Source organism: Pseudorca crassidens, chromosome 13, assembly GCF_039906515.1.
Source record: "Pseudorca crassidens isolate mPseCra1 chromosome 13, mPseCra1.hap1, whole genome shotgun sequence".
Classification (NCBI taxonomy): domain Eukaryota; kingdom Metazoa; phylum Chordata; class Mammalia; order Artiodactyla; family Delphinidae; genus Pseudorca; species Pseudorca crassidens.
In genome coordinates, this window is record NC_090308.1 from 29425526 (window position 1) to 29453458 (window position 27933).

At 36.8% G+C, this 27933-nt stretch overlaps 1 protein-coding gene across 2 annotated transcripts in view; it reads right to left on the bottom strand.

Moving 5' to 3' along the window:
- EYA4 (EYA transcriptional coactivator and phosphatase 4) overlaps positions 1–27933 on the bottom strand; it is a 298829-nt gene that overhangs the window by 261704 nt on the left and 9192 nt on the right. The window contains exon 1 of one of the 2 annotated variants that reach the window (XM_067702044.1): positions 1–117. The exons of the other annotated variant lie outside the window; for it this stretch is intronic. The gene's annotated coding sequence lies outside the window, so the exon portion shown is untranslated. Of the gene's footprint in view, positions 118–27933 lie in introns of those variants that run through there. 2 annotated transcript variants of the gene reach the window in all.

Sequence of the window (27933 nt, forward strand, 5' to 3'; positions counted from 1 at the left end):
CCCAAGGGAGGAGAGAGGAGGGACTTCTCCTACTTGCAACCAAGTAAAGTAAAATCCACCCCACGTTGGACTGGGGAGCTTTCTCTGAAGGAAGGAAATACCCTTTTCGGTGAAGATGTATGCGAGGCACGAGTAAGCAGTCTGGGGATAGGTTGTGCTCGAAGGGCCTGGGCCCCTTCCAGCGCTGGACGTAGGTATAGGCATCCCTCCCAGACGCCCAAAGGTCGGGCTGCGACGACCAACTTCCAAGGCAGCGTCAGAGCTTCCCCAGGCACATTGCTGAAGGGACATTTCATGCGTAAGCCTTCTGCGCATGCAGTATGCACCCACATAGGATCTAATATTCTACACGCACACACGTGGATATCACAATCAGAGATGTGAGCAAAGTTGGCAATAAACAATACATACATTTTGTATCCATTTAATCACCTCTTAGCAAAACCTATTATCAATGTTAGGAATACCTTTTTTAATTGTCGTTGATTATAAGTGTTTTAATTTATTGAGGATTTACTGAGTGTCAGTCATTACACTGGTCACTTATGGTACATGTGAGTTCACGTAATTTTCACAACTCTATGGTGGTTATTTAATCCCGTACAAGAGATAAGGAAACTGAGGCCCAAAGAAACCTAAGGGATGTTCCCCAAGATAAACCCAGTGGTCTCAAAACACAAAGCTTATGATTCAACAAGCAGCCACTTATACTGCCTTAGATGTGACCCGAGAGATTACAAGTTAACTAGTAGAAATTACTCCCAAAGAAAATTTAGTTCTAATATATTAACTGAATTATATTCTGTACAAAATTTAGAAAAAAATTTCACCCTCTGCTAGTCTTAAGCAATGGAACACCAACACTGTCAAGTTCAAACACAAAAACAAGTATTGAATACTTATAGTTTCAACTTAGTTTTGGATTAGTGGGGCATTATCTACAATTATTAATAGGCAATGGGAAAGGTGAGGTTGTAAATTTAAACTGATAAACGTGCTCACTGTTGTTCTCATCACTCACTGGGTGTTCTTTTCTGCAGATTTATTTGGGAGGGCTTAGGCACCGCCAGGCATGATTTCCTCTTCTGACGCTCAAGGTAGAAAGGGTTCTGGCAGTGGGTTTGGCGCAAAGGGGATTTGGACCATGATCTAGAGCCACATTCCGGCCTGAAGAGGATGCCAGTTATTATACACTTAAGAGGGAAATATCAATGGGCAGATTTAATTAACTTTGCAGGTCTTATTTTCCCCATTTTACAGGTGAGAAAACTAAGGGCTTAGAATTTTTAGCAAATTGCTAATAAATGGCAGACCTAAGATTCAAACAGCTGCTAGCCACTGTCATGCTATTATTATTAGTGGTAGTAGTGAGAAAGATAGCAATTATTTTAGTACAGTTTATATGTTACAGGTAAAGTATGCAATTTAAGTGTTTTGTCAATCATTCACTGTCTAGGAATGCTCAGTGGCTATAGTAATTATCATGTAAAAATTAAGTACAGTGCTGAATGTAATACTCTCCTCATAATGCTACAGATTTTTAAATTTCGTTTTGGTATGAAACATTATGTGTTAGTTTGACCTCTAATGAAAAGTGAGAAGATGCATAATTTGGATAAAATAAAAATTCATACTTTAGTGCAGCATATTGTTCACACAGTCTTTTTGCATGTTTCTTTACCCCCTTCAAAAATCATATTTTCAGCAATACTGATCTTGCTTTCAAGTTACTTTTCTCCCACGTAATTTTTTATAATCTACATAAGAATATGTTTACAGAAGTTATCTCCTCCCCCAAAAAAGAGAATCACATCACAACATTAGTTAACTTCTCATTACTACTTTCAAATCCAGTTACATAGCCTTAAATAAACATATATTACATAGATGCCACTAGGACTGATATAAAATCTCACATTTTCAGTCCACCTTTGAAATAAGTTGAGCACAAGAAATTTAAGAATTTTAAGGTTGTATAGGCAAAAATGTATTGCATATTTAGACGAGGCATTATTTCCAGCATTTCTACTGAATACCACTTTTATAATTATTGCCATATCACCTTTAATATTATTGACTCAATATTATTCTTTAAACAAGCTATTTTTATTATATAATTTTATATGATAAAGGAAACTTTTTATCATCATAAATGGAAAACCAATATAATTTGCCACAAATAGAAGATGACCTTGCAAATAAATCTTTATTATAGAAATAAAAATTATCTTGTACCACCTAAAATTATCTGACACACCAGTTTGAGAAACACTCGCTTAAAGAATTACACTCCTTATGTTCCCTGGGCTTTCCAAAACAAATTTTCCAACCTTCCATTTCCATTACTGTAGAGAAATGTTGAGTCCAAAATTCTTTTAGGTATGGCATTTAAAATTATGGTATTAGTCAACTGTTGATTTCCGTGCCTAAAATATACTTGAAGTATCTGAAACTGAAGTGTCTTAAAATTAATTTAATTCTTTTTTGAATTTTATTTAATTTTTTTACACAGCAGGTTCTTATCAGTTATTTATTGTATCCATATTAGTGTATATATGTCAATCCCAATCTCCCAATTCATCCCACCACCACCACCCATCCCCGCTTTCCCCCCTTGGTGTCCATACATTTGTTCTCTACACGTGTCTCTATTTCTGCCTTGCAAACTGGTTCATCTGTACCATTTTTCTAAACTTAATTTAATTTTTATTATCTTTCTTCCTAGTAAAATTCAAACAATTCATAAGCCCACAATCAAAAAGCAAATTACTCTCACGGGAGATCAGAGCAGCTACTCATTACCTTCTGCATTGTTACTCAACAAGCACTTAGTCTTAGGACTTAGCCACTGAAAAAGAAACTTAAACTGGTAGCATCACGAAGTGGCAGCATCTATTGGCGCAGTCTGGTACTGCAACAAAGTTCTACAAGGCAATGAGAAGGAGAGGTGAAAGTAGATCAATGGAGAGGAGCTAAAGAGCCTGAAAGGATATGTAGGGAGGAAAATTCTGAAGTCAGAAATCTGCTGGAAAATTCTGGAAGTGATTCAGAAACACTAGCAGGTCCGATATGACATGAATCAGACCATCAGAATATCCATGAACGTTCAACTTCATCTAAGAAAGGACATTGGTTGTTGGGGGGAGAAAAAAAAATGTGACTTTATAGTGAAAATCAGTGGAAATAAAGGACTCACGTATTAGCAATTCCTTTAGCCAACCCCTCCTGCAGTTATCATCTACTATTTATTTTGAAAGTGTGCTTGGCCCCTTTTTGGCATTGGTTAGTGTGTAAGTCAAATTAAACAAACGAAGCCCTCTAAGAGCTCACAATCCAAAACTCTATTTTTATTTTAATTTTATTTTAAAGTAACCTTAAGGGAAAACCTTTCCATCACTTTAGTAAGAGCAAACTTGAGGCTAAAAAATGGAATAAGACTATTACTGAACACAAGTTCATGTGCCCGACATCAAACTAACCAAAGCATCAGAGTTTGGAGTAGAGAAAGGGTTACTCCAGGGCCAAGCAAGGAGAAGGCGTGCTTTGGAACCTCAGGAAATGTTTTAGGAGACTGAATGAAGCCTGATTCCTACAAACAAGAAGCGGGGGACACGGAAAGGATTTGTACCCGGGAGTGCACCACAGGGTACTGCTCGGTCCTCAATCCTACATTCACCAAAAAAGAAGCCAGAAGACTGGATGCTTGCAGAAATAATCCTCAAATAGATCTCTTAAATTACTCATTTTTGGTACCTTCAAAGTCCAGCTGGAAGTATACACAATTCTTAAAAAATAAAGTCATTTGGTTGTCTCCCAATAAATTCTAAGCCCAACCCTTTGAGTTTTGGGAGAGTGGACTTTTAGAGGCCAGTATCAATATGAACTAGGTTGAACACTGTTTTCTCTACTACTCTGCCAATGACAGAGCAAATGAAGATAAAATATGATTGCCCAGGAATCTAAAGTGCTGTGCTGTTGGTTTTCTAAAAATCTATAAATAAACACACTTTCTGAGTAATTTTTGTGCAAACAGATCAAGCTTAAAAAGGTTTTCTACTGGTTAGTGAAAGTGAAGAAATCAGATCTGCGGGGGACCTGTTGGGTCATTCTCTTCTGCCCAGCTCTCTGCTAAACTTCCTCATTCTTGGCTGAGTCTCTAAAGAAAAGGAAATGCATACTCTCTGGGAGACAGCTTCATTATATTTACTCTTCAATTCTCTCTTGAAATTTTTTCTCAAGTCAAATCCTTTTAGTGCCATATTATGCGATCCTACTCTATCTTTCGTGTTTACACCCAACCTTCAGATGTTTATAAACAGATATCATGCCCACTTTTAGTCATCTGTTAGCCACGTTAAACAAATGTAAGGCCTTTTAATCTGATTTCAGTTCAGTCTCTCCAAGCCCTTAATCATTCTTATTGCTTGTCTCTGAACTATTTCCAGTTTCCTAGATGTTCATTTTTGTTAGGGGTATCCCACATTGAATGCGTTATTACAGGTGTGGTCTCATTAACATAGTAGAATAAATCCTACGTTTTTTTTCTTCTGTGGCACTATGTTATGGCTTCCCTGCAAATTCCCGCCAACTCATGCTACTTTCATATTCTGACAAACTTAGTGTAATTTTTTTCTCTATTTTCACCTCACATGGTGTTTCTTTTAGCATACTATAACAATCCTGATTTCCCTTCCAGTACTTCAAAAGCAGTTTTAAATGATAGCAGTAGTCAAAATATGAACAAGATCACTTTGTTGTCCTTTTGGCTTCATTGGTTTGTAACTATCTACATTTCAAAATAGGAACTATCCAATTAATCTCTTTTTTATACAACTATCATATGTATGTATGATACGTATCTGCTTGTGAAAAATGTCCACTGATTATAATTTGAAAGTCCCCAAATACACAATTCAATCAGGAAGTTTACTTTATGGATGGCAAATAAATTGACTTGACAATTCTAAAATAATGCATATTATAATATCACTGAAAAGTATAATGAAAGCTTTGTAATGTCCATTCTTTCCACTATATTTTATAGCACATTTAGAAACTATTTACACAATGTTTTTTAATTTGAGGCATATATTCTCAGTACCAACTCCAACACCCATTAAAATGACTGTTCTGTTCATCTGATTTCTTTATTCTTCCACCAGCCCTCTCAAAAATAGTGGTCAGGGGCTTCCCTGGTGGCGCAGTGGTTGAGAGTCCGCCTGCTGATGCAAGGGACACGGGTTCGTGCTCCGGTCCGGGAAGATCCCACATGCCGTGGAGCGGCTGGGTCCGTGAGCCATGGCCACTAGGCCTGCGCTTCCGGAGCCTGTGCTCCGCGACTGGAGAGGCCACAACAGCGAGAGGCCCGCGTATCGCAAAAAAAAAAAAAAAAAAAAATAGTGGTCAGGACTAAGTCCATCTACTTGCAGACCTAGTAAATCCTAGAAATCTGACTTCCACTTCCACCCCTTTATTAACCTCCATTTCAGAAGGCTGGGAAGCCTCACCTGCAGGTCCTGTTGGCATCCCAAGCCAAACATACTCCAAGCTGAAGGTGCCAGCCCAGCCTCTCCCACCAGCTTCTCCCACCAGCTTCTCCCACCAGCTTCTCCCACCAGCTTCTCCCACCAGCCTCTCCCACCAGCTTCTCCCACCAGCTTCTCCCACCAGCCTCTCCCACCAGCTTCTCCTCTTGAATGAATTTTGTCAGTGGCACCAGCTTCTTTGACGTTGAATTCCTTCTTCACCTCTCTTTCTTACCTTTCATAGGCAACAAGTCAAGAGGACAGGTTTATTTTGCATTGGCAGTGTCTCCTCCTCTATCCTTCCCTTTCTTTATCACGGCTACCTCCCCAGGCCCAGTTCCACATTTACCTCTTCTGTCACCATCAGCCTCCCCCTCCTGTAGGCTCTTTTCTGCCAATCCATTAGACAGAGATGAGTTTTTCTTTCTCTAAAGTACGGCTCTTCTCTCAGTTAAAAATCTCCAAGAGGGTCCAAACGTCTATGTTATAAAGTACAAACATCTTAATCCAGCTGTGACAACTGTCCAGAGCAGATGTGGCAGAACAGAACCTTACATCTTCCTTTCCTTTCCATGCACAGCACCTTGTATCTAGCACTTGATTGACAGTTACTAAAAAAATAAAATTAATGCTTAAATGAAGGATGAACAAATACTCCAGTTGATAACCTGATTGCACTAGAGCAGAGGACATCCAGTGTGATGGGGACCCTCCTCCTGTGTGTTTAATTTGTGTGTTTCAATCTAACTCTTGTAGGATCCCCTTTGGGCAATTTGATATACCCTCTAAGCCCAAACCCTGTTTTGTATTCTACATGTTACTATTCTCCATTAACAGCGATAAAGTGTTCTCTGCATATCCGGTAGTTCAGGATCTGTGATGAAGCATTCTAGCTTCATGATGGAATTTCCAAAGTAGCCTATGGGTTCAAAAAACAGAGAGATTGGGGCAAGATTTCAAGATGAAATGAGCTAGTGCACATGTGAGACTCTTTAGGGAAGCCTTTGCACTGGTGCATCTCAATTCTGCCTCATCTGAATATTTGAGTGCTGAAAACGCTGTAGCCTTCTTCTCATTAGCCTTTAAGTAAGAGGCAGTCTAACTATAAGAATTGACCCTTTGTCCCCATGGGAGCCAGTGAAGAAGCTATTTTAATTTTGAACGAAAATAAAACCCATAAACACTTAAAATTTTTTTCCCCCAAATTGGCCTTATTGCCAAAAGAATTCTTCATAACTACCAGGACTAAAGCTACCCAGGACATCAATCCAGAGAAACTCAAGAGCCTTGTGGCATTGCTTAGTGTTCATCCTGGGTTTCAGGATCTCAAATTCCTCAAACGCTCTTCTTTCATTGTCAAATCCTTCTCTCAGTCTTCCTATTCGAGGACCTGTTGTTTGGTGAATTGCCCCACTGACATGCTCCTCGTTGGAACTTTCTTCTCCTTTGGCTTCTGTGGGTCTGCTCTGGCCTCAGTCACCTCCACCCCTCTCATCACTCCTCCTTTATCCTTTCCTTGAATCCCCTCTGGCCACTTAAATGTGAATGTTCCTCAGCACCTGCTCTTAGCCTTCACGTATGCTCACTCAGTGTAGGGAGGGACCGAGATGAACCAGGCAGGCAGAGTCCCTGTCCTGCAGGAAATTTCAGTCTAGAGCAGAAAATAGGGCATTTAAAAATAGTTATTACATGAGAGAGAAAATGTCAAGCTCCTTAAAAGAAACATTGACAAACAGGCTATTTTAGTTCAGAGCAGAGAGTTTGCTTCCAGCTAAGGGAACAAGCAAGGTAGTATTTGGACCTGGCCTTAGATCATGAAGACTGTTTATGCCTAGGAACGTGTATAATTCAATACAAGTAAAACAGAAGCCATTGTCTCTCCCTTTCAGCCTCCCCCCCAAACAAGATACTCCTCTCCCTGTGTTCCCTTACCTATTACTAGCACCAGTGCCCTCCCAGCCACCTAGGGGTAGAAATGAGTCCTTTTACTCCTTAGCCCTGTTCATCCAATCACTTACTCAGTCCCATAGCTTCCACTTCTGAGATAAGTTTGGCTTTCTCCCCTCCTTTGTAGTTTTTTAAAATTCTAACTTAACCTGGGCCTCATTTACTCTATGCAGACTATCTATATAGCCATGTAATTGGTTTTCCCATTTCTAATGCCTCTCCCCACTTCTCCTATCAGATTGTTCACTTTACAACATGGTTTACTTCACATTACTCCTTTAATTTTTGGAAAAGAAAAAAAATCTTGAAATAACTTTTAAAAGTGTTCACACTATTTTGCATGACTATGTAACAAAAAATAGGGCAAAGATCATCCAAGTATATCCAGGGTTAGAATTTTAGGAGTCTTGCATTTTTTAAAATATATCATTCATTTTTATGTAATTCCTTCCACTGTTTCTCTAACTTGCTTACTCCACCCTTGTCAGAAACCCACCAAAGAACTTCAGATAAAAAAAATTATTTTGAGGCTTCCCTGGTGGCGCAGTGGTTGAGAGTCCGCCTGCCGATGCAGGGCACACGGGTTCGTACCCCCGTCCGGAAAGATCCCACATGCCGCGGAGCGGCTGGGCCCGTGAGCCGTGGCCGCTGAGCCTGCGCGTCCGGAGCCTGTGCTCCACAACGGGAGAGGCCGCAACAGTGAGAGGCCCGCGTACCGCAAAAAAAAAAAAAAAAAAAATTTCTTTCTTCAATAACAGTAAGAGAAACATTGTCATAGAATAACTGATTTTATAAGCCTATAAATAGGTTTGATTGTAATCTGGTGCAAATTTCTCATTCTGTAGCTACAAAATGCTAGTTGCAGAGAGTTTAAGAGATTTGCTCATTAATTTGGGGAAGGGAAGTGGGATACAGGTCTCAACTGTTCTCACACTGGTTGAATTTTCTGAGCACATAACATTGTGCGTGTTGTGACTGTGGATAACAAATTTTTAACAGGAATTCTAAATATAATATTTTTATAAAAATATGCAACTAATTAAGGAGTAACACAAATGCCAAGACTCACCCTAATTATGCCCCCCTTTTTCTCTAACTGCTTTTCAGATTTATTCTTTGTAGCACCTTATATTTGCTGGCTAAAACTGGAAACCTATAAAACAATTCTTTAGTATGGATTTCCTGTTGCATAGAATTCAGAATATTATTACAAAGACAGAATGAATGAGATCCACTTACCATGGTTATCAAATTTCAGGAGTCAAGAGCACATGACCTACCCCCTTTAGTAATACTCCCTATGGAAGCTGGATGTCAATTCAAAGGCAAGTTATAACTGGCAATAAGAATAAACCATAAGTGTCGTGTGTGTATGTAACACTGTTTTTTAATTTAAATTTTATATTACTGTTAGAGTAAAGCAAGTCTTGTATTTACAGTTTTCTTTTTAGTATCAAAACAAAATTCAAAGATATTTATGTTTGAAAAGGTGAGTACTCTATCAATATTATGTTACTTTCTCAAAATAATGCTAATGCATTTTGAACACAACACTGTGATGCTTAACTTAAAAAGACTATCAAGGGCTTTCCTGGTGGCACAGTGGTTGGGAGTCCGCCTGCCGATGCAGGGGACATGGGTTCGTGCCCCGGTCCGGGAAGATCCCACATGTTGCAGAGTGGCTGGGCCCGTGAGCCATGGCCACTGAGCCTGCACGTCCGGAGCCTGTGCTCCGCAACGGGAGAGGCCACAACAGTGAGAGGCCCGCGTATCGGAAAAAAAAAAAAAAAAAAAAAAAGACTGTCAAACTAAAAATGAAGCATAATGCATGTACAACACACCAGGACTGCCCACATAGGCTAAGGACACAATCAAGCACAGATTTAGGTACCCATTGCCAACAACTAAAAGTATTTCATTTGTATTTTTAATATCAGAGCATTTAAAAATGTTTGTTGAATATTTTGCCATAAAACTTCATACTCTATGACATATAACTTTTAAGTCAATTACTTTTACACTATCATTTAAATTCTTGCTGAGAAAAATCTCAAACTTTAAGCTAATTTGGGGAGTCTACATATTTTGTGTCAATCTTCAGATGAATATGAAAAATTAACAGCAGTTTTCTATTTCTAAATAGCAAAGATCAGAGCTCATCAAGGCTTACACTCATTTCACAAATTAAACCCACAACGGCATTGTTTATGTTTTAGTTCAATATGCAAACAATGCCTCATTGAGCGTTGTATTTCAAAACAAATAAAAACTTGCTTTAGTTCCTGTTTCATTTCATTGTAACTGTGAAGTGTGTACTTATATGAAATAGTCAGCTTCTCATGGCCATCAATGATCTCTATACCATGAGTAACTAGCTAGATTAACTCCTAGTTTAACTTTACTGCTTGTTATGGAGTCTACAAATTGTGCCTTGGTGCCATTCTTGACCAAACATAAGCGACAATGTTTTGTCTCTTCATTGTTTCAATCTGCATTTCACTTAGATCCCTCAAATCATTAAACAACAAATCTGTTATTTTAATGCCATTAGCATTTCTGTTAAAGTAGTAATGATGAATATTTTTTCACATTAAAACTAATATAGGATTATTCAACTCAGTACTTATGGAATTGTGTACTTTGATAGACTGTACACCAGTTTGAAAATTAGTGTCTGCAGCTTTCTTTTTGTTTTAAAAATTTATATATAACCTGATATTTGGGATGGCCTAACAAATAAAATTTGACCCCAAAATTCCAATTTTTCTTGATAACCCAGTATTATATATGAGTTCGTCTACACTTAAAAAAAAAAAAACCTTTCTTGCAAAGATTTTTCCCTTGTTTAATATTCCTAAATTCTTCTTCATAACTTCATGACTTGATGGACCTCTACTAAAAGGCTTCTAGAATTTTCTTGTGAGGAAACTGAAGAGTTACAATTGTCTTATAAAATGAAGAAATGAATAGGCACAAACCTCGACTGCAATTTGCTTTTTTTTTTTTATGGAATATAGTCACCAAAACCATAATCTCATTCCAGGTGCAGATGAATCATAATCCTGAGCAAAGGTAGAACCACCATTTCTTTTACATTTCTAGTTCATTTCTAAAGAATGTCAAAAAGGTAACAAAATATTTTGTAATAGTCTCATCAGAACTTGGAACAATTTCTTCAGAAAAAAATCTAATTATAATAGTTATGCCTCAGGCATTCTAACCTATAATTTAGAAGTCATCATCTCAAGGTATAGTTTGTGGTATGTTTTGCTAAAGTCAATTGCATTGCAATCCACATCCTGAAATTCACCTTTCAAAAGCTGTTCATGCACCCATCCTTAAAACATAAATGTTTACTTGACATTTTACAAATTGGAATGGCTTAATGTCATCTAAAAGATTAGACAGTTAACTGAACATTTCTCCCTCTAGATCATCTTCAAAAATATTAATTGTCCTATTCTGTTTTCCAGCTGAAAGTCAGCTATTGTCTATGTCAAAATAAGACCTATTATTTAAAGTACATTTTTGCCACTATCTTACACCATACACAAAAATTAACTCAAAATGGAATAAAACTTGAATGTAAGATCTGAAACCATAAAATTCCTAGAAGAAAACATAGATGGTAACTTCATTGACACTGGTTTTAACAATGTTTTTGTGGCTCTGATGCCAAAGGCAAGGAAAATAAAAGCAAAACTAAATAAATATGACTACATAAAACTGAAAAGCTTCTGTACAGTGAAGGAAACCATCATCATTTGAACCATGCCTTTCAAAACGAAAAGGCAACCTACTGAACAGGAGAAGATATTTGCAAATCATATATCCAATAAGGGATTAAGATCCAAAATATATAAAGAACTTATACAAGTCAACAACATAAAAAAAAAAACAACCCAATTAAAAAACGGGCAGAGGATCTGAATAGACATTTTTCCAAATAAGACATACAGATGACCAAAGGCACATGAAATGTGTTCAACATCACTAAATATCATGGAAATGCACATCAAAACCACAATGAGATACCACCTCACACCTGTTAGAATGGTTGCTATCAAAAAGAACAGAAATAACAAGTCCTGGCGAAGATATGGAGAAAAGGGAACCCTTGTCCACTCTTGGTGGGAATGTAAATTTGTGTACTCACTATGGAAAGCAATATGGAGATTCCTCAAAAAAAGAACTACCATATGACCCACCTATTCCACTTCTGGGTGTTTATCCAAAGAACATGAAAACACTAATTTGAAAAGATATATGCACCCCTATGTTCATTGCAGTATTTTTTATAATAGCCAAGACATAGAAACAACCTAAGCACCCACTGATGGATGAATAATAAAGATGATATGATATATGTATACATATATAGATAGATAGATAGATAATGGAATATTAGTCAGCCATAAAAAAGAATGAAATCCTGACATTTATGACAACATGGTTGGACTTTGAGGGCATTACACTAAGCGAGATGTCAGACAGAGAAAAGCAAATACCATATGATCTTACACATGTGTAGAATCTAAACATCAAAACCAAAACCAACCAACAAACAAAACAAAAACAAACTCATAGATACAGAGAACAGATTAGTAGTTATCAGAGGGGAAGGGAGTTGGAGGGTGGGTGAAATGGGTTAAGGGAGTCAACTGTATGGTGATGGATGGTAGATTTGTGGTGGTGACCACTCTGTAGTGTACACAGATGTTGAACTATAATGTTGTACACCTGAAACTTATATAATAAAATTACATATATATATAATTTTTTATAAAGGGTTTAGTTCCTAAAATAAATAAAAAGCAAAAGCAGTAGCAAAAAAGGAGTATACATTTTCCAAAATAGTTTGTATTTCAACATTTATTCAACACTCAAGACATTAATCTTACAGCAATTTTATATGCTATTTATATGTTATTTTTTCTCATGTAATATGGAATTGAGATTCATCAGTCTACTACAGGTTAGAACGTACTCTCTGAAAACTTTTGAGAAATTGAGAGTCCTATTGAAAATCTACCAGATATCAGGTGCCTTAATTGCTTGAATTTATAAATCATGCATTGTGTCCAACAACTGCACAGTTTCCTTTAAGTTCCTTTAAATCTAATCAATTCTATGTGGTCTTGGTAATTCATTCTTATGGGTAAACATCAAGGGAAAGAAGAGAAAAGGAGTTGGAGGAAAGGCTTCCTTTATACTTCGTAGGAAGTATAAAGGGAAGAAGATAGAGTTAGATAAAGGAGTTACTTTTTTTTTTTTTTTTTTTTGCGTTACGCGGGCGTCTCACTGTTGTGGCCTCTCCCATTGCGGAGCATGGGCTCCGGACGCGCAGGCTCAGCAGCCATGGCTCACGGGCCCAGCCGCTCCGCGGCATGTGGGATCTTCCCGGACCGGGGCACGAACCCGTGTCCCCTGCATCGGCAGGCGGACTCTCAACCACTGCGCCACCAGGGAAGACCACATGTTGATTTTAGTTGCAGTCATAAAGATGTCACTTCCCACTCTCATCAAGAACCCTTTGAGTCATCCACAATCCATAGTCTTAAGCACTATCTCAGGATTGGCACATAGTAGATATACAATAAATGTTTGTTACATAAATAAATTAATTCAATTTCAAATTTAGAGCTTGATACTAATGATATTTCCTTATGTTTCCCTAACACCACCTTTCCTGAGTTTTGGAGCAGTCATGGCTGCAAGAGTTTTGAGACTTCAGCATCACAAAAACAAGAAAATTGCTGTCATACCTCATTCTGAAAGGTAGTGTATCCTGGGGCGTTCTCTCTCTCTCTCTCTTTGGGTGTGTGTGTGTGTGTGTGTGTGTGTGTGTGTGTGTGTGTGTGTGTGTGTGTGTGTGTGTGTGTGTGTGTGTGTGTGTGTGTGTGTTGGGAGCAGTTATGTTCTTTAAGGCAAGTTTTAAGTTTAAGTAATATCTCTTAATTGATGTCACATAGATAATGAGAGAAAAGGCCAGAATAATTACAGAATTCATACAGAATAGTCAAAGTTTTAATGATACTTTCAGTTTCTCATTAAAACATCCTATTTTGAATGTGCTGATTTGGCAAAGAATGGCCTTTTGGCCCTGAAAATTATTTTTCCTGTAATGCTAAATTAGTGTCAAGAAATTAATCCTCCCAGCACACTTATAGAAGCAATAATAGTATGAGTTGGTTAAGAGCTGCTTTGACAGGGTACTGTAAAGCCCTTTAGTCTTTAAAGAGCCCTGGCATTAGGTAACTTTAATTGTTGGTTTCAGATGTCAGTCTCCATCAGGAACACAGCTGGAGACTGATAGGTGTCGCTTGGGAATAAGCATTTTGTATTACTTTGAAGTCAATTGGACTGAACATGAAAATTTTATAGTTAGTGGCAGATTTCTTTTTAAGATATTTAAGTAAAGTATCCCTTAAACCAATTACATTAAAAACTATCCAGAATAAGAAACCTCAAAAGAAAATTCCCCTCAGTGGCAAAGTGTTAATCAAATAAACCAAGAAAACAGTTTTCCCAAACCCGTAATTTCCATGCTTGGGGGTGTCCTCATTTGGATGCAGCCCTAAATTTTTAACTCTTTCCATTGCGTTTCTGAGCATCTTCTGTTTTGAGTAGTTATTTTAAAAAGTTGCAGAAAAGATAGCACGCACAGGACAAGGGCAAATGTTATGATGGTCAGGTACGGCAGGGAGCACTTTGGGAATTTCATCTGCGCCCGCCTGTGACTGATCCCTCATGTTTTCTTTGGAAAACATGAGCCTCTCTGTCCTCGGAGTTGTCTCCTTCATACAGAGAGGGGCTTCGGACTGACCCATTTCCCCTCTGATGTGTGCAAGCGGACAACAGGAGTATTTTCCCTCAATGATTCGAATGCTTCAATTCTGTTTCCTATTAGAAGGATTATATATATATATCAGTTTTTAATTAATTCATGATTTATATACTTTTCATGAATCAAAATGAAAAGTAACCTAATATTAAAGTCCATGGATTCCAAATCAGCAGATGGGCGTCTACACGTGCTAAACCAAGTGCTGTTCTGACATGAGGCAATGAGCTGCTATTTGACAAAAAAAAAAGCATTAAAAAGAAAACAAAAGAATAAATAATATGTAATATATAAATTGGTTGACTTTAATGTTTTATCCGAAGTTATTCCCACCATGCTCTCAAGTTTTCCAGCTCTTGTTTGACTCCGACTTCAGTACCAATAACCGAGTAGTAACACCAGACTAATCACTTCACACTTTGTTCCCTCAGTTTTCTGACTCTTGGCATTCCCTATCATACCTACCATTAGACAGCTTCTTCTATTCTTTGCTTGAATCACCAGAGAAACTTTTGTTCTGCACACTTCGTGTACTGTATTTACTGGTTTACATAAAGAACAGAGTGATTCTGGGGCTGATGACTCTGTTATAGGAATATCTGCCACCGCAGAACGTTTGGGTTTTCCTCACTGTCCAGTTGTTGAACCAGCTGCAAACAATGCATTTTCATTTCTTTAGATTTAAAGACACAGTGATTAAGTATATAACTGACCGCGATGAAGAGTGGCCCCTGCTTGCCACAACTAGAGAAAGCCCTCACACAGAAACGAAGACCCAACACAGCTATAAATTAAAAAAAAAAAAGTATATAAGTGAAAACTCCGTAAGAGTGGAAGCTATCATAAACATTATGTAGTCACGGGGTTGAGAGAGTAAAATGTATTTTAAGGGGCATAACAATCAGTGGGATAGGCAGTTCTTCCTAACAGTTGGTGATAACACTTTACAACGTCAGCATCACACTGCGTTTAATGCCCCTAAGTTTTCGCCTTTGACAAGCAGACCAGAGATCATAGTGCAGGGAGCACTACATGAGAAACCCAGAGCCTGGGTACCAGGTCCATTTGTGCCAACATATGTTGTCACGACACCTGTGTTCATTTTTCTAATCTGCAGTAAAAGGGGATCCAGTGCTTAGTGATTTATCTCTAAGGCCCACTCCAGCATTAATATCGATTCTGCCGCTTCCCTTTTTTATAGTTGATTGTTTTCCAGCCAATGAATAAGCATTTAATTGTTGCCTAATATGTACCTAGGTTGGCTGAATCTCTTAGTAACTAAATAAATCTGTTTTCCAACTGAGGGCAGGTGTATAAATGGTAAGTAAATTAAACCAATAGCATAAGGGCTGCTCTACCCAGATTTCTGCAGGTTTTCTGTGACGAGTAACTGAGGGTCAGGGAGCAACTGCATGCATGAGTCTGGCTGCTACGTTAGCATCAGAGGACTTGTGCTAATCCAGGATAATTACTTTCCAGGTCCAGCTTATCATAGGTGTGTGAATATGGCTGTTATTCAGGTGGTGTCCCGTAACAACTTTCAAGTGATGGGAGGAGGGCGAGATGTGACGTATATTAGTAGACATATTTACATGTAGTAAAAAAAGTATTGGGAAGGTTCAACTAAACCTACACAAATATACATAAGTAGATGTGTTTAATCAAGGCTAGAATTGCCCACAGGCTGTATAGTCATTGAAAGGTTGACTGATTTATCTATTAAGAAAATTAACTTTCTTCCAAGATGTCTCACCCACAGCTCTGTAGAGGACTTCCAACATTCCACCATTAAGAAATAATTATTTTGAGTTAAACCAAGATTGCCTGTTCCCATGGAATTTCTTTGGCTAGGTGGTCCCATAATGTTTTTAAACTACCTTAGTGGGACTTTTCTTTTTCCAATGCCACAGCAAACTGGGTCACACTTTAAGAATGTATCACATAATGAAGATGTTTTGATATGGGCTAGAGAGACACGGTGTTTGAGTGGCCTGGGAAGCATAGGTCTGGGAGAAGTGTTACAGTGGAGATAAATGGGAACCAGAAGGTTTCAGGAGGGGACCTCTTACCCCAGGAAAAGGAAGTGAACAAAAAGGGAAGATAGGAAAATAATAAAAGATATACTTAGTCAACTTCCTGCTCTATGAGAGCCTGTTGCTTATGTTTACATTTTGGGTATTTTTTTAATTGAAGTATAGTTGACTTACAATATTATATAGTTTCAGGTGTACAATAAAATGATTTGATACTTTTATAGATTACACACCATACAAAGTGATTATAAAATACTAACTATAATCCTTGAGCTGTACCTTACATTCCTGTGACTTATTTATTTTATAACTGGTAGTGAGTATTTTTGATAAAATGTTGCTTCTCAGGGAGATCAGCTCTGTGCTTTGTGACCACCTGGAGGGGTGGGATAGGGAGGGTGGGAGGGAGGGAGATGCAAGAGGGAAGAGATATGGGAACATATGTATATGTATAACTGATTCACTTTGTTATAAAGCAGAAACTAACACACCACTGTAAAGCAATTATACCCCAATAAAGATGTTAAAAAAATGTTGCTTCTGATTCTTTTATCTGAGTACTTAAAGCATTTTATTTATATTTATACCACTTGGGAACTTGTGTAAGGCAAAGTTTTCTTGTTAATTCTGTTCACTTACCAATTAGGATAACCATGGGCAAATCGATTGATTTCTCTAAATCTAACACAGCAATAAAAACTGACTTTTCCTAATTTCAGATTTTAGAAAGCTCATTGGGTAAAGGGTAGGTACGTAAAGAAGAATCACTACCAAAATAGTAGCAAAGTTAAAAATACTACAGATGATTGTCATGTTAACGATGTGTGTAGTATTCTTTATGTAGTAAGGTATGTAGTAACATTAGCCAACTTTACTGTGTACTTACCCAATGCATTATGCAGATAATCTCCTTTAATCCTGACAACTCTAAAAGGTAGGTAATATTTTTAGCCCATTTTACAGATAAGAAAACAAAGACTTAGGTCAAGTCACTTAGTCAAGCTCACTTTGCTAAGCAGGAAGCACAGCAGAGATTCAAATCCAGGTTAATGAGATTCTGGAAATGAATTGTCCAACAATTCTGGGAGCTAGCTCACTATGGTCGTCGGGTATTGGTTGGTTCATAGGGAACATTAAGGAAAAGAAAACAAACAGACAAAAACCAAAACAAAAGATAATTATTTGCTGCAGCATTTATGGGATAACGCAAAAATACATAGGTTTATGGACGTAGAGTCAGAGATTAGATAACGTCAGGCTGAGCTGAAATTGTCACTAACCAGCATTCCTGCAGCACCCTTGCAAGCAGACTGGTGGGCTCTCCCTCATACAAATTGAATTAGAGGTAATTGCCAAACCTAGGAACTTATAGTAGACCTGTGACTAAGTAAGAACTTTCAGTAAAAAAAATGGAAAAGCATAGTGGACAGAATTAGTAATTTGGCATTATTGTTATTCTCTGAATTGCTGCTTGAATCCTTTTACAAGGAGCACTGATGGGAACATTCCTCAAGCTGGTTCAAATGCTGTGGGCTAATTAATTCCGGGTGCATTTCAGTGAAGCTGTGCTTTATGGCTATGGTGACCACACATGTAGGATCACATTACCTTAGTGGCATCACGTCTGAGAGACACAACAGCTAAGGCTAGAATGTTTATTCCATCCCACTCCAACTTGTTCTAGTTTTCTGCATTTTTTTCCCCATTGGGGTTTTGATATTTGATATCAACTCAGCAGAATCTTGAGCTCAAACTGGATTTTTCTCAGCCCCAATTTAAGATGAAAAAATAACATGAATATGTAACTTGGATGGTAAATGTCATCCATTTTCTAAGGTAGGCTATTAGTTCAAATAGTCTATATGACTAAAGACAGGAGCTGTGTTCCTATGTTACCTAGAAGAACACTCAAGGGCCAAGACAAGTGGAAATGATGCTATGTCTAGACATCTTTCCCAGGCCTTCTATACCTTGCTTACCTCCATGTTCCTGTGATTAGAGTACAAACAGCATAACTTAAGTAAAGTACAAAATGGACAAAATGTATGCCTTTGGAAGTTAGAATAGAGCAGACTCTTGGGGATGTAACACTTGGTAAAGGGTTTCTGGGCTGCTGGTAAGGTTCTATCTCTTGATCTGGGTACTGATTACATGTGTGATCACCTTCATGAGTTATACACTTATGACTAATGCATTTTATCTGAATTTATGTTACTCTTTCACTAAAATCATTTTTAAAAAGGAATGTGGGAAGAATTCTTTCATAATACATTAATCTGAGTATCACATGAGGTTGTGTTTATTAGATCACTCAGCAATCTTTTTGAAAAGCAGGCAGTAGAGTCTTGACAGGATGGCACTCAGGTCAAGAAAGTTTTGATTTGGATGAGAAGAAGAAGAACATCTGAAAGAGTTCTGAGCACAGGGCAGCTCACATTAGGTCCAGGTGGAGGGCTATTGTGGGTACTGTTGGATCTAAGAGGCAGCTTGTGGATACCTTAAAGGGTCTGGATCAGGACAGGTGCAGGCGTGCAATGGAAGACAGAAAAAGATGCTGGGATAGAACATGGAAAGCTGAAGGGTAGGACCTAAAAACAAACTTCTCTTACTTCATAATTTGCCCAGGGCCAGACCTACTTGAAAATAATGTTGATGTTATTCCAAGTGACACAGAGTTTAATTAAACTTTCCCTAATAATTAGAACAGTATACCTTTTTCCTTGCAAGCCTTGGTGTATTTTTTTCTTAGTTCTTCATTAGCAATTCACTAGGAGAGGGGCTGAAAATGGGGGAAAGAAGCTGGATTAAGTCCACACAGAATAGTCATTGTGCAGAAATTCCAGGTAGTGAAGGTTTACCAACAAGACTATGTGACTTCATACTATGTGATTTTATACATGATTTTGCAACTCAAGGTAACTCCAATACTAAATACAAGGGCTTCAATTAATAGTGTTATTCAGAAGATAATTTTATTTAAGGAAAATAGTTTTCTACATGTATTCATTCACTTATTTCATAAACACTTGATGAATTACTGTCACCTGCTACTATTCACTATTTCCTTTTAAACCTATAAGAATATGAACTATAGAAACAGTCCCAAGCATGAATGCCTCAAAGAATTTGAAATTATGACTAAAATACAAATTATACATTTTTGAATAAAAGAGATGGCATGCACCCAAATCAGAATGTTCTTTAGAAATCCTTCTGATGAGTTAAAAAATATGGCAGAGACTTGAGGAATAAATAAAATAGTATAAAATAACCTGCACTTTAAATTCTATATGTTTCTAATGCCAGTTAAAAATGTTTACTTTTCCCCGTATGTTTAACAGTATTACCATGTGAGTGTTGCGCTCTTGAAATGTTTATTTTTATCTATGTGTTTGAAGGGGCACTCTTTCTATAGAGAGAAGCTGCAGTAGAGTAGTCACTTGTTTTCACTCATTTTTCTGGGACCTGTTACTCTCTTGGGTTGCAACAAAAAACCAGTTTCCATAGCAGTTTTCAATCCAGTGGATTCCTTTCTTTCTTTCAATCAAGGATAGCAAAGATGGTCTCAAACCAAGATCTGCAGAGTCGAGTTAAAGAGATTTTCAACTTCTTTCCTCTCTGATTGACCAATTCCTCCACTGATGACTTTGCTTTTCTCTTTCAATAAAAAGGCTGCTTAATCTCCATAGGGTTTCAATTCTATGATTCCTTTCTCCTTCCTACAGCCAAATTCCCCATTTTTTAAAAGAAGATGCCTGGCTCCTCATAGTTTGAAATAGAAACTTATATTCTGAAATCAATAGGCTGTTTTGAACTTGGGAAGTCATCAGTTGAAATTCGTTTGAGAATTTCATATTTCTTGGGAAAGTGTTGGCCCACCTTTCCTAGGGCAGTTTGGCCCTGAGTCCTAGAGCATTCGTCTGGGACTCCCTCCCCGCACAGGAAAGAAACACTATAGGTGTCTGCAATTGCAATTAACAGCGCCCTGGGACAGAATTCTAAATGAGATATAAAATTATGCTTTGAAAGTTGTGTGGTCTTTTTTGGTTCTGTTTTTCATTGGCCATCAAGTCATTTTCCTTTTGAGCTTGTCATAATCCTCCTCCTTAGGTAAACCTCATCTTCTCCATCACAAATCACAGAAGGCTTACAGACAATAATTTCAGTGTTAACTGAATACTGTAATTCTCTCTAATGACACCTTGTGTGATATGCCACACGAATACTATGGGGGAATAATGCTGTTTAAATCTAGACTCATAAAGAATACTTAATTTCATTCATGTCTATAGCCAGTGGTTTGAGAATTTATTTAATCTTCATGTTTTCTTTATTAATAAAATTAAAATAATTCTTCATTATGTCATTTGGGCAGTGTTTTACATTTTTAGAGTAATATAAAAATTATTGAATATTAATATTTTCCATGAATTTTCTGTTTTCCTGATATTTAATAAAGACGAAGTTGTGTTTTCTTAAAAAAAGAAAATTACAGCCTTGTTAAGGACCTTAAAATTCTCCTAATTTACAGATGGAGAAAACATATTTTGAGGAAATCTGCCACTTTCCAGTCACCAGGAACTCAGATACCTAATAATCACTGTTTCCCCAAAGGAGTTATTCTTCACATCTTCTAGAATGAGGGACAATTCAAGACTTCTAAAATGGAACAGATTGAGCACAGGAACTTTAAACATGCAAAAGGTTAGACTGGATCAAAGTTATAATAAATTACAACTTCTTATTATTAAAGAACAAAATGAAAACCAAAAAATATATTAAAGACTGTACTTACAAATTCAAATATAATAGAATGCAACAAAGTAATTTAGTATTCAAGAAATATTTTTAATAACCCAGGCTCTGAATTCAGTCTATCAGGGAAAAAATATCTGAGCCTCATGGGGAGAACTGTTAATATCCCTAAAGCTCAGTTATCTCATCTGAAAAATGGGGTCAGGATAGTACCTACCTCATGAATTAAATAAAATAATGGGAGGGTTTTTTTTTTTGTTTTTTTTTTTTTTTGGTCGTACTGTGTGGCTTGTGAGATCTTAGTTCCCTGACCAAGAATTGAAGCTGAGCTGACAATGGCAGTGAAAGCTCCAAGTCCTAACAACTGGACCCCCAGGGAATTCCAAATAATGGGAATTAACAAGTTAATGTCTGTAAATTATTTAGCACAGTGTTTGGAACACAGTTGACACTCAGTAAATTTTAGCTATTTTTATGTTATCATTATTACCATTATACATAGAGGATTCTTGCTATTCATAGTAGTAATGTTCCAAAAACTCCCTTCAAAAACTAGATTAGCAAATCATTGTCCCCAGGATAAATTTAGCGTTAGGCTCTTGAAAGCATCTAGTCACAAAATTTTCATCTAGTGAACAATACATAACCTTGTTTTGTGTGTGTTTCTGTTTAAAGATGCTTTACTAATATACACTGTTGATTCATTAACATTGAACTCGGCCAACAGCACTGTAACTCATGCCTAAATAAAGCTTATCTATCATACATATCTTCTCCATAAAGCACATCACAGCCTTCTTGCACATAGGAATATTAGACTGTACTTGAAGGCCATTCTAAATAGCAAAGTCACCAAGAAAAAGCAAAAAATGTGAAAAATGTCACATAAAAAGGACAAGCCCTGTGAGGTTTTACAAATAAAACCTACAAATTGGTTTTAGGGTTACAAATAAATGTTAGCCAGTAGGTGAACATGCAAATAAAGAATCTGCAAATCAGAAGGATCAACTGTATTGAGATTTTGAAAAACTAAAATCAGTTGAGGTTGCCTACATAAGAGTGTTCAAGAGAGAAGCAGCAGGAAAAGAAGCTGGAGGTTTACACTCATGCTAGGAAAGGTAGGATCTGGTAAGCCCTGTTAAGAAGTTAGTCCTTTTTCTAATAATAATGAGGTACCATCACCACAGAGTTTTAAATGGAAGACTGTCATAGTTAGATTAGTGTTTTATAAAGACCACTGTCACCTCGAATAGAAGTGACTCTTAAAACAGCACCTTGTACATTGTGTATGCTCAATGTTTACTGAATAAATTCTGTATTTACTGAATGATTGAGCGCAGTGTAGAGATTAGTTTTGTTGGGGCCGGAGACAGGGCTGGAGGAAGGGAGACTTTAAAATGCTACTGCTATTCAATGTTGTACTGGATGTTCTTGCCAGGGCAATTAGGCAAGAAATGAAATAAAATCTACAAATAATAAATGCTGGAGAGGGTGTGGAGAAAAGGGAACCCTCTTGCACTGTTGGTGGGAATGTAAATTGATATAGCCTCTATGGAGAACAGTATGGAGGTTCCTTAAAAAACTGAAAATAGAATTACCATACGACCCAGCAATCCCACTACTGGGCATATACCCAGAGAAAACCATAATCAAAAAGAGTCATGTACCACAATGTTCACTGCAGCACTATTTACAATAGCCAGGACATGGAAGCAACCTAAGTGTCCATCGACAGATGAATGGATAAAGAAGATGTGGCACATATATACAATGGAATATTACTCAGCCATAAAAAGAAACGAAATTGAGTTATTTGTAGTGAGGTGGATGGACCTAGAGACTGTCATATAGAGTGAAGTAAGTCAGAAAGAGAAAAAAACAAATACCGTATGCTAACACACATATATGGAATCTAAAAAAAAAAAAATGGTTCTGAAGAACCTAGGGGCAGGACAGGAATAAAGATGCAGACGTAGAGCATGGACTTGAGGACACGGGGAGGGGGAAGGGTAAGCTGGAATGAAGTGAGAGAGTGGCATGGACATGTATACACTACCAAATGTAAAATAGATAGCTAGTGGGAAGCAGCTGCATAGCACAGGGAGATAAGCTCAGTGTTGTGTGACCACCTAGAGGGGTGGGATAGGGAGGGTGAGAGGGAGACGCAAGAGGGAGGAGATATGGGGATATATGTATATGTATAGCGGATTCACTTTGTTATAAAGCAGAAACTAACACACCATTGTAAAGCAATTGTACTCCAATAAAGATATTTTTTAAAAAAGGCATTTAGATTGGAAAAGAGGAAGTAAAACCATCTCTATTTGAAGATGACATGATCTTACATATAGAAATTCCTAAAGAGTCTACTAAAAATGATTAGAACCAATAATCAATTTCAGCAAGGTTTCAGGATACAAGATCAATACATAAAATCCAATTATATTTCTATACTGTAGGAATGAGCAAATCAAAAACGAAATTAAGAAAATAATTCTATTTACAATAGAATAAAATACATAAGTATAAATTTAACAAAAAAACACAAAACTTCTAACTCTGAGAACTAGAAAATATTGTGGAAAGTAATTAAAGACTTAAATAAATGGAAAGACATCCACATTCATAGATTAAAAGGTTTAATAGTGTTAAGATTACAATCGTCCCCAAATGATCTACAGATTCAATATAATCCCTATGAAAATTACAGCTGTTTTTGCTGTTGTTGCAGTTCTGCAGACACTGACAAGCTGACGCTAAAATTTATATGTAAGGCGACTGACCCAAAACAGCCAAAACAATCTTAAAACAGAACAAAGCTGGAAGACTCACACTTCCTCGTCTGAAAACTTACTATGATGCTACAGTAATTGTGACAGGGTGGCATTAGCATAAATACAGATATCAAGGCTAATAAAATAGAATTGAGAGTCCAGAAATAGACCCTCTATATGATAAGTTGATTTTCAGTCAACCTAAATTTTCAATTTAGGTTGATTTTCAATTTCAAAAGGGGAAGAATAGTCTTTTCAACAAATGGAGCTGGGATAACTAGAAACCTCATAAAAAAGAATGAAGTTGTACCCTTAACTCACAACATATACAAACATTAACTGAAAATTGATGAAAGATCCAAATGTAAGAGCTAAAACTATAAAACTCTTAGAAGAAAACAAAGGTACAAATCTCTGTGAACACGAATTTGTCAGTTGTTTCTTACACATGATACCGAAACCCCAAGCAACAGCAGTAGGACAACAAAAGGTAAACTGGAAATCATCAAAATTAAAAACTTTTGAACTTCAGAAGACACCATCAAGAAAGTGAAAAAACTACACACAGAATGGGAGAAAATTTGCAAATCATATATCTAAGAAGGGACTTGTATCAAGAACATGTAAATACAGCTCAGTAATTTTTTAAAAAGCCAATTAAAAACAAAGAATATGAATAGACTGTTATCCAAAGAAGATACACAAAAAGCCAATAAGCACAGGAAAAGATACTCAACATCATTAGCCATCAGAAAAATGCAAATTAAAGCCACAGTGAGATACCACTTCACACCTACTAGGATGGCTGTAATCAAAAAGGCAGAAAATAACAAGCATTGGCCAGGAGGTGGAGAAATTGGAACCCTTACACTGTGGTGGGCATGGAAAATGGTGTAGCTTCATTGGAAAACAACCTGGTAGTTTCTCAAAAAGTTAAACATAACATTACTATTTGACCAAGCAATGCAACTCCTAGATTGATACCCAAGAGAAATGAAAACATGTGTCTACACAAAACTTTTACATGAATGTTGATAGCAGCATTATTCACAATAGCAAAAAAGTGGAAACATCCCAAATGACCATCACCTGATGAATAGATAAATAATGTGATATATCCACACAATGGAATACTAGCAATATAAGGTAACGAGGTATCTGTAAATGCTGCGACACAGATGAACCTTGAAAACATTACACTGAATAGAAGCAGCCAGTCACAAGAACGGCATATTGTTTTGTTCCATTTATATGAAATGTCTTAAATAGACAAATCTGTAGAGACAAAAAAGTATTATATTATTGGTTTCCAGGGCCCAAGGGGACAAAATGATGGGCAGTGACTGCTAACGAATATGGGGTTTCTTTTTTTGGTGTTGAAAAACACTTTAGAATTAGATAGTGGTAATGGTTGTATAACTTTATGAATATACTAAAAACCACTGAATTATACAGTTTAAAAGAGTGGATTTTATGACGTGTGACATATCTAAAAAAACTTTTTAAAAGAATTCTATAAGATTTCTTATTCTGATCACAATACAGTAATTGCTAAGAGAATTATTTTCCCACTGTTAATCACTGTAAACATGGATAAAATTTGTGATAGAGACTTCTGAAGCATTGGGCAACAGGTGGTAAAGAACTTCCATTTTTGAGCGAATGGAAAAGTATGAGATGAGATTCATCTCTTCTCGAGCGTATGAAGATGGAGCTGTAATGGAACAAAGTAATTTTGTGTAGCAGAGGAGGCAGTTATCTGACTTCTGAGGTGTAGAAGGAGGTGAAATTTGAGAGGCAGGTTCCCAATATTGAGGGAGCTACTCAGATGGGTGGGGATAAGTGTGCATGGGGCTTCTATTGCTTCCTTGGCCATGGTTTGGACTCTGCATGCAGAGGGTAAGACTTCATGAGGACCAACAGAGAATAGCTCCTATGAGGCAGAGCAGTGAAGAAGGTTTCAGAGTTTGCTCTGTGTTAGAAGGGTAGAAAGGAGGGAGGACGAGAAGGAGGAAAAATGAGATGAAGAACAGAAGACACAATTTGGATATACTACATAGCAACAATGACCATAACCATGGCAAGCTTTAATTTTTCAAGTGATCAAACAAAACCAAAAATGTGATGTATTAAATAATCATTAATGATCATTAAGAACATTAATAATCATTATTAATGATAATCATTAATAATCATTGACAATGTCAATCTATAAAAAATTAAGAAAAATCAAAATGGAGGCTGTTAAATACCTACTAAGTTCCATATACAAAAGACTCATTAATTGTTAAGAGCATCACTATAGAATGAGACTAATGAGAAAGGTAAAGTTTAAGCATTTGGTGGAATCTATTTAGTTTCACTGCTTCTTTTTTTTAATCTCTCTTTTTTTTGACATATTTATTGGAGTATAATTGCTTTACAATGTTATGTTAGTTTCTGCTCTATAACAAAGTGAATCAGCTATACATACACATATATCCTCATATCTCCTCCCTCTTGCGTCTCCCTCCCACCCTCCCTATCCCACCCCTCTAGGTGGTCACAAAACACGGAGCTGATCTCCCTGTGCTATGCAGCTGCTTCCCACTAGCTATCTATTTTACATTTGGTAGTTTATATATGTCAATGCTACTCTCTCACTTCATCCCAGCTTACCCTTCCCCCTCCCTTCACTGCTTCTTTTTTTTGTGGGGTGATGTGTTGAGAGAGGAAGAGTTATAGGGAGTTACAGGGAGAAGGAAGAGGAATTCTAAGATAACTTATACCCAATAAATTATTCTTTAGAACAGAATTCTTCCAGAAATACGTTTTCCAACAAGATCAATTTCATTAGTCCATTCATGTAGATGGAATCCTTGGTTTAGAGTCAAACTAGGGTAAGTTATACTAAAAGCACTACTCAATTTTAAAATAGGGGATTTATGTCCATGAAGGTGTGAATCACTCTTTTCCAGTTAATATCTCACGCTCCTGCCCTTTCTATTTGAGTAAAGAATACATCTGTCAATTGCAAACATTTATTCACCTATTGGCTGAACAAAAAAGCCAATTGAAAATGAGCTTAGGAAAAACATGAGCTGGTCTTATCACATTAACAAGTGATTTAAAAAATTGTTTTAACCTCGTAGTACGTGGTTAGTCATTGCCATGTGCACCACTAACTCAAACTAGATACTTGTTCTTTTGCCAAATAATGTCACTTTAAATGTGTGCAAATATCAATATCACAGTGAAATTTAGGACCTAAATTCTGACAAGGTGTGACCACATGCATGGTAATGAAATTTCATCTGTTCCCTTAAAATTTCTCCTCTAAAGATGCTTTATTTTAGGAGAAATGGAACCCATTTAAGTTTAAAATATCCATTCAAGACAGCTATGAAAAAATAAACTCTACCAAAAAAAATCCTAGCTCTAAGTATATATGGATTTGTTATTCACTGTAATTTCACTGGCAATGTTTTCTAAGGGACTAAAATTTTTAATGCATTATGTATGAGAAAGCAAAGTTTCACTGTGTTGTATATTAAGTTAAACCCTTTAAAATAAATACTAGACAGTGAAATTCATCACAGTATGCCTCCATTTAACATTTTCCTGCAGCTAGCGTTCATTTTTTAAAGAGCTGGCTAAGGACCCAAAGAGGATCATGTAACACTGAAAAAACCCCAGATCCCTGGAAAACATTATAGAGACATTCCAGTGTACTTAATTTTAAAAACTTATATTTGTCAAATTGTTAGCCATCTATTAGACTGTGCACTCTGTGAATATACCACCATTTTAAAGTGTTGATAATACATCTTATTGGCCTTCCCACTAGTCAAGAGTTCCCAGTAAAATATTTTCCTACCACATAAGCCACTAGTCATCAACCATGTCAAACAACATTTTCAATTTGGATAATGAAATTCTAAGTTGACTGTACTCAATAAATAACCAAAAGATATATAATGTTCACCATATAATATCTTAGGTATATTTAAATCAAGCTATATAACATACAAGAATTTAAGGCAAAACATTTATATTGATTTCTCATATGTAAGTCT